A 14,670-nucleotide genomic window follows, 5' to 3' on the forward strand; every position below is an offset into this window, starting at 1 on the left:
GCAGGAGTCATCCGGTCTAATGGTTGATGCTCTGGAGCTGGAGGAGCAAGTTTCGATGCAATATTGTTACATCGACGAGTTCACTACGAAACTCCATGTATTCATCCCGATTATGAACTGACTGACTGACTGTGTGTGTGGCGGGGTTTTTTTTTTGTTGGAGGGAAGAAAGGCCTGTTTCCTTCCAACTAAAAAGCGTCATACATCAGCACCGGTCTGCCTTCAAACTGATGCAAACGTTGATGGATCCTTTTGTAGTTGCATCCTGCATCCATGGGAGATGGGATGTGATTTTTGCACCCATTCCACCGCTATGTTGTGTCGATGTAAGCCTCCCATTCGACGTGCAGCACATGTGGCGGAGGGAAACCATAGCAACGTCAGGTGTACACCGGCAGGGAAAGTCACTACACGCGAACCGGGACGGAATGTGCTCAGCAGCAAAAAACGATGACAGACCGGCGTCCTACTGTTGCGTGACGTACGGGATGCAATGACGCGACACTGTACCTATGTGTGTGTGTGCGTGTGTGTGTGTGGGATAAAAGTTTCATAGTTCTAAGCTTTGCACTACTGAACAGTTGAACAAAAAAAAACTGACGCACCATGGTTATGGAGGACGACCACTTGAGTTTTTGCTTTTCCACCCTGGTTAGGTCGTTGGTATAGCAAAATCCAGCAAATTTTTTTGTATTTGGTTGATGTTGGTGCTCCTTTAGCTCACCTCTACATGCTGCATTATTCACAAAACCATCAAACTTCTAGCAACAAGGCCCAAAAAAAGGGTCGCTGAAAGGGAGAAAACGCTGTGCCGAAGAAGGATGTACGCAACAACCGGGATAAAGCTTCATCGACATCGACATGGCGTAGCGTACTACGCACGAGCGCAGCCTGTCTGTTCGTGATGGACCTGTTTTTTGGAAGGTTGCTCACACACAGTCGGGACCGTCGGTAGCCATTGCGATTGAACTCGAACTTTGCGCAAGCAAAAAACAACCCAAAAATCGAGTGTTTCCCGTCAACATCATACACGCTCGTGTGATATAATGTTTGGGTTTGGCAAAACAAAACAAAAAATCACAACTCACAAGAATGTATGTGAGCGGATGGGAGTATGAAACAATAGCAATTAAAAATTCATCACCCGTAAGGGCTTGAGGCACTTTCCTGTTCACTGTGCTTATTATCTACCGTTCAGCTGCATCTAATCGTACCGAAATGTCACAATTTTCAAGCAACGAATGGAGCAAGAAAGGATAAAAAAAAGTATCGATACCCAGTTACCCGCCATTCCACTGCGGTTGATTAGGAGCTGTGGCATCCAATTCCCGGTAGACCTTCGTAGTGTTTGGCCTTCTTGGTACGCGGTCCGGCGGCTGTGTGTTATTGAAACTTCCGTTGAAATTAATAACATTTCTTCGCCGCTTCCCGTGTGCCCTTGGAACAAGTCCAGTGACTTGGTGGTTGGTGCTGTACATTAACAGCAAGCAGTAGGTGATAGCAAATAAATAATCCAACATCGTTATGAGAAAGCAAGAAAGACGACGGCCAGTTGTGTAGAATTGATTCTATTACCATTATATGGCCGTAGGGGACGACGGGCGTTTGGGCGGTATAATAAAAATAATTGAACATTGGCTTGTGGGTTGAAAAAGCCTGTGAAGAGTGTGATTGTACGCACGGTTAGGGTTGGGATTCGACGAGTAAATCATCTTAATAGGGGTATTCGTGGAAAGTGCTGTCCACGCAAGAATATTTTATTAAAGTAGTAAGCTACGGTTTGGGTAAAGGTACGCGTAACAATTGCATTAAATGTTACAAAAATTAGAGAAAAAAAGAAACATACAAGAGAAATATACAGAACGAAAGGGAAAGAAAACATTTTTAGTGTCACAAACACACGCTTCAAGAACAAGGATTACAGAAAAAGCTTGGAGGCATATCAGATTTTCATGTAATGAAGCGGGTCCGAACGAGGTTTCGATATACAATCTGTTAGTTACAAGACTTTGAACTTACCGACTGAACCATTCAGGACTCAACCATCATACGAATTTAATTGGAATATAAACAACTACCGAATATCCTTTCGACGTACATTGGAGAACATATTTTCCACCTCAACTGTATCCTAATTGAATTTCATCCACAATCTAATAATTCTCTCAAACGGAAGAGCAGCACAAATGCGATCTCATAACACACACAAAATTGCCTATCAATATACAAAATGGCTACAAATTATTCACCACTCAATCAAAAGTCGGACGTCGCGGGCAAGTGCATGCGAGTGTTCCTGTTTTCTACTTCGCCGTTACGCACGGTAGTACGAAATAAAATTAATAATAATTGTCATTAAGAAAGCACCCGTCAGCCGGTGCGTGTGCATCAGCCGATCGTGGGGGTCGAAATACGCCCACCAGCTAAGTGGCTTTATTGGGCTTGCAAAAAACGAACACTGGACACTGGTCAACTGTGGACGGAGCTTCATCAGACGAATCGTGAACCGTGGCGGTAGTGATCACTGGGGTGGGATGATTTCCCACCATCCCATTTTCCACCATCCCGTACAATAAGTCCTGCGACAGGTCAGACGTTTGGAAGGCTCAGTTTGGAAAGGTCGGTGCCCGCTGGACCCAGGGCCGTGTGGTGTTAATTTATAATGAATTTTAATTTCATGCCCATTGTTTCACGGTTGGCACGGTTGGCGTCCGGTTGGCGCCTGATGGCGTCAGGAAAATTGGGCGCAAAAAACGAGCGGGGCGTATGTATCGTTCGACAGGATGAAATGGCCGCTGCTGGCGTAATAGGGGATTCGAAGCTCAATGAGCGAGGAAAGGGAAAGGGTTTTGACGGGTGCTCGGTTGAGTCCTCCGGTTGCTAAATAGAGCATCGCGTTGGTCAAACGCACATAGGGTTTTTTGGCTAATTTTAAGGGCGAACCTCCAAATGCATGCCCATTCTATTGCTTGGTTGAGTGTTATGGTGTGTCCTGGTACGGTGAAATCGTATTAAATAGTAAAAAGCATCAAATGCGGATTCGGGAGGGAAAAGGTTGGACTCGCAATAACATCAATTGACAAGCAATTAAATTCGGAAGTGATCCAAAAATTAGCGAACCGATTTGTTTGCATTTTTCCTCTGCTCTCGGTCTCTGCCTCTCTCTCTTTGTCTCTTTGTTCAATTTATGTGGTTAGCAGGAAGTGTATGCGTACGATGAATACGTAAAAAGTATTTAAACACAGCGCAAAGGTGCACAGAGCAGAGCAGGTCCGTTTTTTTAAATTGCAAAATTTAAACAGTTTGAGCGTTTGAGACACGAAGGAGGGCTGGATTTGAATTAGCTCACATTCGACATTTACATGAATAAATTATACTGCCAGTCGGCTAAACACAACGAGGGAAAGCCTCGCACACGTATCAAGCGAATGATTTGAATTGGGTGTTTTACCAGGAACACACAGCACAAACCTTTGCCAAAGCAATCGATTTGCCATCGGTGCGCTGCAAAGAGGTTGGCACCTTTTTGCCACCTTATTGATGATGCCGATTCTACCGACTGCGGGATTGAACCGGCTAAACTTTGCCCATCAGCAAACGAGTGATTTCTGTGTGCTCTCTTTTTTGTGTGTTGGCTGTTATGATTTTTTACCCAGCTTGTGCCGTTCGGGCTGAAGATTGGGAGTTGATTTGAAGCGATTGCTCTACCACACTCTCCCCAGCTCTTGTTACTGTCCCAAATGCAGAAAATGAAGGTGGAAGTTATGTTATCTTATTTAAAGTTTTTCCTGTCCAGTGACGGTGGTGCAACGAAAAGGAAAAGAAAGAAAGAAGGCAACCGTTATAAGCGGGACACACATTTCGTCACAGAACCGTTGTAACGCGGCAAACGGGGAGGGAAAACGGCAGACGGAGAAGTAAACTGTAAAAGGCCACATTTGAGGTTACGGTACAAGCAAAGTGGATGGAGGACCAAAAATCGAGCCAAACCACACACACATGCAGTGGCTTTTTGGTGAAAGGACAACACGAAAATAAGAAGAGAGAACAAAAAATCGAAGGAAAACTGTTCACCGTTTGTCGCTGTCCGCGTATCACACACACACACCCACCCACAATCCAACCAGGACTTTCGAGGATGGAAAGTTTGTCATTTTTCTCTCGTGTCTCGTGTCGGTGGCCTGCCTGCCTGCCTGCCGTGATTTTTTCCGGGTAACGCAGGGAACATTCGGCTCTGAAGGTTGAAAGTATTTTTGGTGATGAATTACTTTTTAATGATGCGTGCTGTACGCGAGATTACTTTGTCGACATTTCAATCGGTTGAGCTAAAGAGAGCGAGAAAGGGGGAAAAACCCGCACCAGAAGGAGTTTTTTTGGTTGTTGTTTGGTGTGGGGAAGGGTAACTTTTGTCGAGTGAAACTTTACCACGCTGCCAGCTTTGCTGCTGCAGTTTGTGGTGTGAAGTTTTGTAAGTAAGATTTTTCTGTATGTGGAAAAGTTCGATTTACTTTTGAACCGATTGTGTGCTCGAAAATAAGCAAAAAGGGTTGCATTTGTTATTGCAAGTGTTTGTGGGAGAATATTGTAAAAAAATTAAAAAAAAAAAACTGCAACGAACACACGCTGACGGACCGTTGAAGAAATCGCATATTAGGGATCTTCCTCAATGCAGTCGTCCTGGGAAATGCTTGATTCGAGCAGTCGAGCAGCCTTACAAACCCGGCAAAAGCAAGCCAAACCCGCGCCGTATCGACTTCCCTAACTCGAATGGAACTGACATTTACAGCAAAAGCAGCAGCAGAGTTTTCCGGGCGCCTGCGCACCGGCGGGAAAACAATTCCTCCAGCGGCTGGCTAGACCGTTTTGACGTTTCCCGACGGTGCGTTTGTGCTAGAAGAAAAAAAAATCGCATCCTGAACATCAACAAAACACACTGCTTTAGGTGTATGTGTGTGTGAGACAGAGGGAAACTCTCACTAAAGAGAGAGAGCGAGGGAGTTTGACAGGACAAAGAGACAGAGAGAGAGTGCTACTTACTAATGAGAGTGAGTGCCCTTTTTATCGTGGAAAACACACATCGCCTTGTCCTGGCAGTCCGCTTGGAGCGAGCCTTTCGGGATTCGATTGCCCGAGTCGAGTCGAAATTTCTAACCCGTACGGATGACGGCCGCCGGTTCGGAACCGGAACGGTACGCGTTTTTCGCGTTTGTGATATTAAGGAAGTGATTTTCGTTTCAATACCTACCTAACACGAGCCTATTAATCGATCGGTGATAGGCGGGGGTGCGTGCATTTAGGCGCATACAGGTTAAACGCAAGGTTTGCGCCGTGCAGCGTAAGTGATGACGAGTCTGGATGGGCTGGGAAAACCCACCTTCCAGTGAAAAGGTGAGCCTCGGTCTGCTTCCTACCTTTAAGGTTGTTTTTTTGTTGTTGTGTGTTGTGTTGTGTCGCTTCTCGCTCAACCCAAAGCATCGTGCACCTTGTGAGTGGTCTGTGCGCTGAGTGGTGTTTACATGTTCGCTCGCCTTTCTTTCCGGTAACGAAAACCCGGAACCAGAGCGAGCAGCGCGAGAGAGAGCGACAATGCAATTTTCCGAAAAGTGTTCAAACGCTCTCTCGCACGCGTCTTTTGCTCTCTCTCCTTCCGCTCTATTCACGGCCGATGGACGTGCATCGGTTTTCCTTCGATCACCCTCTTGCGCGTCCCTGCTACAATCCCCTCTCGAGTGGCGGGGAAAATTCATTCGTGCGAGCTGAGAAGGCATACGGCGGCGAAAACCGATCCGAGCAGCAGCAGCAGCAGGCGGCCGATGAAAAATCGGACGAAATTATCAATCCACCGCTCACGTTCTGGCAGTCAGTCTTGCAGTGGGTATCCGGTCGTGCGCGTCGCTTGCTACCAGACCGCTTGTTGGTGTCGTTTGGTCGGTCGTGTCGGTCGCGTAACGGGCAGAAATCTCTCACTTTCGTCATCAGCGAAGTGTGGTGGTTTACAGAAATACGCGCGTTTGTGTGTGAGGAAAATTAAAGAAGGAAAGAATACAACAACAAAAAAACGAAAGGAAAATAACACACATTCGTGTGGGAAGTGGTTGTGTGCGAGCGCAGCCTTTCCAGTGTTGTTGTTTTTCCATACGCAACCCGCAACTTGGTAAGGAAATGACGTGTGCATTGCGTGCATTAAAGTGAAAACCGGTCGAAAGACTGTGGCACCAGTGAGCCTAGCGAGCGGGAGTCATGTTCAGCTGTTACGTGTGAGGTGCGATTTTAAAACTCTGCAATTTAACGGCGCAACGCACGGGAGTTCGCTCGCTTTTTGCACGAAACCGACACAAGTGAGGGATACTACCCCGGTGTAATTAAAGCCTCGCCATTCTTAGCCTTAAAGGGGGAAAAGAAGGGAAAAATAAAACACGCTGAGGCCTCAAACCTCATCAACGCGACGACGAAGTTTGACGTTCGAGCAAAGGGGGTTGGGAAATGGCAAATGGAAAGCAGCAGGTCCTTGCCACGCGTTTGTTGTGGTTAACCAGCAGAAATTAATCAAAGCCGTCTTTGTGCTGCCATCGCCTTGATCGCGACACACACACCGTGATGAGTGCGTACAAACCACAGCGAATGATGGTGGAGTGCTGTGACGGGTGGTGCTAGTGGAAAGTTTGCTTGATCCTTGAGCCTTCAGAAAAAGGGTTCTCCACTTAGTGCGCGCGTGTGTGTGTGTTGGTGGTTTTGTGATGAAAATTCCTTCAAAGTGCTTCTCTCTCTCTCTAAAATGCTAATTTAATCCGTTTTGAAAAATGTTTCTTTTTGCAGCGAAATGCTTCGATAAGCCGGCAAAAGTGTGATTGAATTAATTGTAAACACATGCACAGTCGCCACCACGGTGCCGTGATAAGCATTTTAGTGTAATTGTGAGTGTGTTTGTGTGTGTGTGTGGCAGAGCGAGAGCGTGTGTCTGTGTGTGGTTTTATTCCTGTTTACACATTAAAGGTGCACACCAGCGAGTGTCAACCGCTTCATGCAGAGTGTTAATGCGAAAGAATGTGGCGCAAGTGTTATTTGTCAGCCGAAGCTTATCTGATGTAAGTTTGCTTTCCCAACACCCCACGGCCTAAAGGGGGATTACATTTCAAAGGGGGAATGCGGAAGAAGAAATATGACTTTGTGGCAATTTATGGGGGATAGGGATAATAAATTCAATGGGAAGTTATTTTTAAATTTGCAAGAGAAAAAAAAACAAGTTTTCAAACGAACCCAATTGAAGCGTATCGAATAAATCTAATTTGAATACTCTCACCCCTTTTCAAAACTCTCATCGTTGAGGTTTTCTTTTGAAACGTTCTCGCCCACCCCGATATGAAGCAAAAAAAAAAAAAAGGATACGTCTAATCAATGGGCAAGTGTTTCCTCAGGCTTGGAATGGAATTAGTTCTGAAGCGTAACATTCCACAGTTTCCATAGCCCAAACGTGCCCATCTGTTCCATCATTATCCTTTACTCCCTCTGTCCCTAGGCAACGGCAACGGCGGAACTTGCTGCTGGAAGCGATTATGAGACCGGCCCCCACTTTAAAAAGCCTGTTCGCTTGTGAGGGCTACAAATTTAAAGCAAAACCTCCCCGCGTGTCAAATAGGAAACTGGCGGGGTGGTGCGATTCTTTTAATAAGCCCACCAAGACAGCTCTCGCCACTTCCTGCCGTGAAATTGGAACGGGAAGAATGGGCGATGGGCGATGCCGATTTTGTGTGCAATAATATTTTTACACGCCTCCTCTCTCGCTTACGCTGGCTCGTGGACGCACGCGTTCGAAGGACGCACACAGGCAGTGCGAACCCTGCGGAACGAATCGTTGCCATCGCTGCTTGCAGCGGACACCCTTCGGGCGCGCTTTTACGGTATCGCTTCATTTGATTCGTCGAAGGGCAGGGTGGCAGGAGGGTGAGCGATGAAATGATATAACAGAAATTTAATTTCCTGTACGCCTGTGAGTTCCGAGATTTTCACCCTCCCGTGGCTTTAAACCGTGTGCAGGGGCCATACGCACGCAATGGCTAAGGGTAGGGCTCAATTTCTTTCGGTTCTTTTGGGATCTATGTGGCTGAGCCGATGATGCCGTTTGTTTGCATTTATAGAGTTGTTTGAAGTGAAGTTTCCGTTTCTGATTTGAGCAGGACGAGGGGATGAGAATCGACGAGGGAATAAAAATGTCTAGGGAAGGTTTTTATGTTCTTCATGTAGAGTTAGTGTTTAAGTCGAAGACTTCATAAAATTCACATCGCAAGATAGTTGTGTGTCGTTTAATTTTAGACCGTAAATGTATTGATTTTTGTACACCAAATTACTCTCCTCGTAGAATTGCTAGAGTCTACTGGAGAATGTACTTACTCCTGCTGCTCTATTCTGTGAGTGCCCTTAAAGAAGTACGGTTGTTGATGCATAACCTTTGTATTACTTCTTAGCCACACGCTTAAGAATTGCCAGACATTACCCAACATTCCATTCGTTACTATGGCACATTGCCCTAGCTCGGAAGCTATGACCTAAAGCCTTTTGAAGAGCCCTATCTTCTCCCCAGAAGCTACGCTTACCTTCGCGATCGATCGTATCGATTGGATATTAATTGAAAACGTGCCATTTGCAATCGGCACGCGAATGGGCAAAGTAGAACGACTTTCTTTATCTTCGGCTCTTTGGTGGATGTTTTTCTTTTGGACCTTAGTGGTGGTGGTGGTGATGGCTGGGCTGTTCGCTCCATTTCTAGGCCGCTCATTGGTATGCACGGAAGATGGAGCGCGCCTTTACTTGCCCATTAAATGACGACCAGATCGTTTTTCCAGGCCACGAAGGGTGGTTTACCTTCTTCGTGATACTGCGGGGTAATACTTTCTCGCTGTTGCTCGGGATATAAAAAAAAACGAAATTAAAGCTGAGAAAGGTCGACCACACGAATTAATAGGCACAACACACACTTTAATGAATAAAACATCATAAGGTTTGTTGAGTTGTTCGAAGCGCAGCAACAAGCGTATTTTAGCATTCAGTGTGTATAATTTTAGGCGCTTAAGATAGCAAGGTGCAACTGTCGCCTACAAGTATGTAATCTGCATTACTTCAGCTTTAAAGCAACTCAAAATTAAGCAGCTTGTGCTAGCAAAACCCATTTTTTTATCGCGTTCTTGTACAACCATATAAAAGCAATTCCCCCTTTCCGCTCGAAAAACCTGATACACTATAAACTGAAACCAAACGGGTTACCAAAACGGGAGTTACGCTCGCAACCCTACCCGCGAACAACACCGATTCTATAACATAAAAGCGCGCCAGTATAAACATGATTAACTCTAATGAGCTTAAGGTATGGGCACAGGTATGTCAATAGCGTTTCAGGCTCATTTAACCGACTAAACCGAGCGGTGGGCCAACCGCTTCCACCATCACGCCCTATTCGTACGATGAGTGAGACGGGAGTGAATATAACATATAAACTTCAGCTTCGCATTCTTTATGGTTTGGCTTCATATTTCCAGCATCATTATGATGGACCGCCCTTTGCTGGCAGTAATCAGTAACAACGACAACGGCAACAAAAAAGATGTAGTTTTTTACGATACATTAAGCAGGATCGGAACTTACGGGGTTCGTAAAACCAAAGGCAAATGCATGTTTTACTGCTAGTGTAGTGGTGGCGCGTTGTGGTACTACATCCACCGGTAACTAGGGTGCCCCATTAAATGGGATGTAAATAGCTCGGATGTAAAATATTACTTGTAACTTTCGATAACGCTCATCCGCGTGTACGTTGGAATGAAGTTTGGTCTTTGGAGGCCATTTTTCGTCTGTTTACTATTTTTATCACTCTTGCCTATCTGGCCTGCGTACGGTGAAGATGAAGATGTGACACAACACAGCAGCAGGCGACGAACGCTTAACGCATCGTTATCACTAAAATAAACACTACCGGTGTGTTAATTTCAGATCTGGACCGGTTGCAAAACACAGCTTTAAACGGGGGGGGAGCAATTTGTGGCAAGCAAGGGCAGCCACTTCACACTGAAAATGTATCATCTTGTGGATCTGTGTCAGGTTGTTTTTTTTTTGTTGTTGAATAAAACCCTTGAAACATCCTTCACCGGGAAGCCGTGAGTGCTGTGGAATGTAATTAAAAATTCAAAATATTTATCTTTACAGCAACACATCCAACAGGGCGAGCAGGCTTCTTCACTTTCCGTTCTGGGAAAAAGGCAAGCACGATATGTTGTAAAAAAAGGGTCACCATGGCCCGTAGAAACCATACAGGCTCGGGTTGATACACTCTATCTCTACACGCAAAATACGCGTCCGCCCCGTTGCTGTTGGCAATTCCTCCCGGGGGTTGTTGTGTGTCTCGCACGAGCTTGTTTCATGCACAAAAAACCACAACAACAGGATCGGGGTGCCATTGAGCTACATCCTCTGCGCTGTGGCGTACGGGTTCATTTTAAATTCCATGCCCCCGTACGCAGCAAACCCCCAGTATGCTTGGGAAGCATGTGTTTTGTTGCGGCGTTTGTGCAGCCCCGAAAATGAAGACGAATGTCTTGTTGCCACCGGGAATACATCAAGAAGCTTGCTAAAGTGTGCTTTTGCCTCTTACCGTTTGAGACTCGCGCACCTTTGTTCACGCTGCAACGGGATCCGCAGCATGCTCGAGAACGCTGATTTTTGGACGGATAAGAGCGGCTGAGTGCTTAGCAGAAGCTATCACACACGGAGCGGGTTGATCTGTGCGGCAAGATAAAGTGAAACGTCACGAAGTGGCGCCCACTTCCGCGTGCTCCGAGTGGGTGACAAACACACCGTGAAATGATATAAATAAATAACAACTTTCCTGTCCTGTTGATTCGCGTTGCGGTGGTTCAGGGGCTGGTTGGGTTTGAAGGGGCTTTTGCGAATGATAACGATACCGGTGTGCGAATTGCAAGGATAAGCATCGGTAGAGAGTAGTGCGCTTAAGTGGAGCATCACAACGAAGCTGTGGATCCAATTTTACAAGCGGAATGGTTTTCAAACCGGCCCCTAAATGTAGGCAGTGTGCAAAACTTAATGTGCTCATTAAGGCAACAGTTCTAGGGACGAAGGACAGTACGGACAGGGTTTTGCTAGCGAAACGATCAATATTCGAAACGGAAAATCAATCCAACCATGACTGGGCAGGAATTTGGGAAGGAATGCCGTGGTCGTGCTTCTATTCTTTATACGCTTACGCACACCGGAGCAGAAAATCGTTTCCCTAGAAATGCTTGATGCCGTTCGCAATGGTTGGTCCATTACGAATCATCCACTGGACGTTGTTTGTTGATTTTGTTCTCTCTTTCTTCACTTCATTGTTACCAACGGTTCCCAAAATGCCTGGTTAAACAAAATGTTTGGCCTGCTTCAATGCCGGTTCGTTTAAGCCTGAATGGAATTGGTCTTTTCTTGGACTTGGAGTTGGGCCCAAGTCCGAGGTAGAAAGGCGTAGAGCATCCGTTTGTTGTTCGTACAGCCATTCGGTAGCAGGGACAGAGCACACCGGGCTTTCTAGCTGAAAATTGGTTTCTGCCGAAAACTTTCCTTGTCCTTCCCTCACTATGCTCGCTTTCTGGGAAATATTTATAGACCGATGTTCCCACTTCCGGCCCAGCTGGCGGAAGGAGGTTGTTTTTTTTTGTTGTTGCTGCTGCTTCTCTGCACCACCGATAAAATCCGCAGAAAAATGGATCTTATTTGCGGGCAAAACTGGCGAAAAACAAGGAAAAACTAACGTTCACAAACTTCCGCGCGCAATAAGGTGGATAACCGTTTTCTGGGTGTGTGTGGGTGTGTTTTTTTTTGTTTGTGTCTGCTTGCCCTTACTTTCAACGAAGCGGAGGATGTTTAGAATGGTTAAAATCTTCATAACAAGCTGTGCGCGGGGCGTGAAACTTCTTCCGAGCGAGAGCCCATTTTACTTCTGCTTTTGTTGTTGCAGCTTTGTTAGCTTTCCAGAATCAAGTGGTCAAAAGAACAAACAGCCGTTGCGACCACCCCAACGGTTGCTCCTCGAGCGGTTCCACGAAAGTGGACTAACACTTTCACACCCGTCCGGCGCTTTAATCTTTGAGTAATTGCTCGCTAAACACGCGCGCGGCTGTGCTCGGGGAAAAAGGTGTTTTTCGGCAGAATAAAGTCCGGGCTGGCAAAATGTTAATGACGGAGGGCAGCAATAATTAGAAAAACAGCGGGCGGGTGGGCGCAATCTGTGCCGGTGTTTGGTTGGAGTTTGGTGCAAACCGCACAGCAAAGGGGTAGCGCAACTGTGCAGTGCAACAGTGGCAGGTGGCATTTGCTGCAACAAAACTCGTCGTCTCTAGACCTGTGAGAACGTGTGTGTGTGGGTGTGTGCATTTCTTATTAAACAAAACAAAAATACGGTGTCCTTTTTCACAGCAAACAATGACTTCCAGCCGAACAACTTGGGAGAAGTTTCAGTGGTGGACAATTTCGCGAGAAAATAAAACCCCCAGACACTGCGTTGCAGGTGTTGCTGGGCGTCTTGGCTGAATCGCTTCCTTCCTACCTTCCCGCCACTGCAATGGGGAAGAAAGCTGCGCTTTTAGTTGGAACGAGTAAAGCTAAACTCCGGAAATCTGGTCGCTGGTTTTTGTGCTGTCTGTGTGCTGTCTGTAGAGGGTTTCGTGGATCGTTTACGCTTTCCCAAACCCCCGAAAAAAGTACTACAACTGTGTTGGGGTGGGTGCGCCCACGAGTTTTGTGTCGCTTTGTGTTCGTTGTGGCTCACACACACATACACCCGACCAGGTGACGCTGCTAGTTGGTGCATGCAGGAGAAAGGCATCGTAAAAACCACCAGAGAACCACAAAAGAGCAATAAATTTCTGGTCCTTCTCCTTGAAGAGCGAGAGAGGCTGTACGAGACGACAGCAGCAGCAACAACAACAGGCAAAAAGGTACAAACTTCCTGCGGAAAGTGTTGAACGCCAAGCTCCAGAGGTTCGTGCCTTATTCCCTGCCAAACGAATACAAAAAAAAGTCCCTCGAACACTCGGTTCCAATGTTTTAGACTTCATTGTACCCCGCTGGAGGTCGCTGGAGGTCTTTTGGGGCTGTAAGAAGCACACACACAAAACAAAAAACGGACGCAAAAGAGTCTGGTGCAAAGATTGCAGCGCTGGAAAGTGGCTCGGAAGCGGGCCATATCTGCAATCCCACCGCTGGGTATGCTGGGAGTGAAGACAAAAACAACTCCCTTTCCCATGGTAAAGCTGCAGTAACAGAGCCGCCAATGTGGGGAAAGAGTTGGAGCAATCCGCCCAACTCACAGCGAGATTGGGGATGCTCAAATTACCTGGTACCTTTGGGTGGGTGGAAAATGACGCCAAAACTGTTGTTCGTCGCCTCGTCAGGACAGCGTGTGTGTGCATTGGGAAACTCCTGCTCGAGACAAATAAATACCTGCTTCTATACGTGTCCAGGCATGCGGCAGGCGGTACAAAGCTTATTACTCCTCCAGCAAACCCGCTTGGCACACACCCCAGAGGAGGGTTAGGGTTAGGCGACGCTAGTGGTCCTTGTGACTTCAGCTTCGCCGGAAGTCGAACGGAACGGCAGGCATCGGCAGGCACACAGACTCCTTCGTTCCGTCGCAGGAAACGAACCTCCCCCGAAAGGATATTCCATTTTGTCCCATCCTGTCCGAACGCTATCCTGTCTGTTGCTCGGCTAGATGCGGACGCCTTCCTGAGCTTTGGAGCGTTTCCTGTGGCCGATCGCTTGCTACCATGCACCGTTGCCGAACGACTTGGTGACTTCGCGAGCAGTCATGCAGCATTCAAAAGGCGAAGAGGAAAAAAAAACAACTCCTCCCAAGCGCTTCTTTTTCAGAAGCATTTTTTGTTTTTCTTCTTTTCCGGACGCCGCACTCTCGGGTTTCATATTTGGAGAGTTTACTGCTCTATTCGGCGCCGAATGGAATGCACCGTTGAGAGAAGGGGGGTATTGTGGGCAGGCAAAAGAAAAGCTCGTGTGACGTTATTATGTGTTTTGTTTTCCGTGACATCCCCTACACACAGCCACACAGTGTGCACAGTGGTTCGCTTCCTGCGTAACAATGCAGCCGCGTGCGCAGCGGTCCGCGTGCACCCTATTGTGGTTTTTACATAATGGACAGTGGCCTTTTTCTGTGCCGGTGTGTGTGTGTGTGTGTTTGTGAACTTTGGCCCTGCCAAACGGGCAGAAAATGCTTGCCGCTTCCCGTGGACAAAAGCGGTCCGTGCATCATTATAAAAAGGCAAAAAAGATCCTACAGCACCCGTTTGCTTGCAATGTGTAACGTGTTTTTGCAATGCGCGAGAGGGTAAAGTCAAATGCGAAGAAACGGCCCCTGCGCCGGAAACTTTTACCGTCGGGTAGAACGGGAAGGAGAGGAGAAAAACTCTTCCCATTTTTCGAAAATTCGTGCCGCAAACCCCCGGTTCGCGAAAGGGCAACACGCGAGAAACAGCCACAGCTAAACTCCTGTGGTCACAGTGAAAATGGACAGAGAGGTGCGAGGGCAAGCAGACCGGGGCCGGAATTCATTTAAATATGATGGATTCACTGTAGGTGACAGTGGTTGGTTGGTTAATATTTTAAAATTCGTACCGGAAA

The 14,670-nt window shown here is 46.8% G+C and overlaps 1 protein-coding gene across 14 annotated transcripts in view; it reads left to right on the plus strand.

Annotated features, from left to right (window-relative positions):
* Positions 1-14,670, plus strand: part of LOC1271433 (CUGBP Elav-like family member 2) — a 291,660-nt gene that overhangs the window by 13,531 nt on the left and 263,459 nt on the right. For 2 of the 14 annotated variants that reach the window (XM_061659153.1, XM_061659148.1), the window contains exon 2: positions 6,817-7,085. The exons of 7 other annotated variants lie outside the window; for them this stretch is intronic. The gene's annotated coding sequence lies outside the window, so the exon portion shown is untranslated. Of the gene's footprint in view, positions 1-5,144; positions 5,389-5,781; positions 6,263-6,816; positions 7,086-14,670 lie in introns of those variants that run through there. 5 more of the 14 variants (XM_061659147.1, XM_061659163.1, XM_061659152.1 and 2 more) reach the window with 5 other exon arrangements.

This window comes from Anopheles gambiae, chromosome 3 (genome assembly GCF_943734735.2).
Source record: "Anopheles gambiae chromosome 3, idAnoGambNW_F1_1, whole genome shotgun sequence".
NCBI lineage: Eukaryota > Metazoa > Arthropoda > Insecta > Diptera > Culicidae > Anopheles > Anopheles gambiae.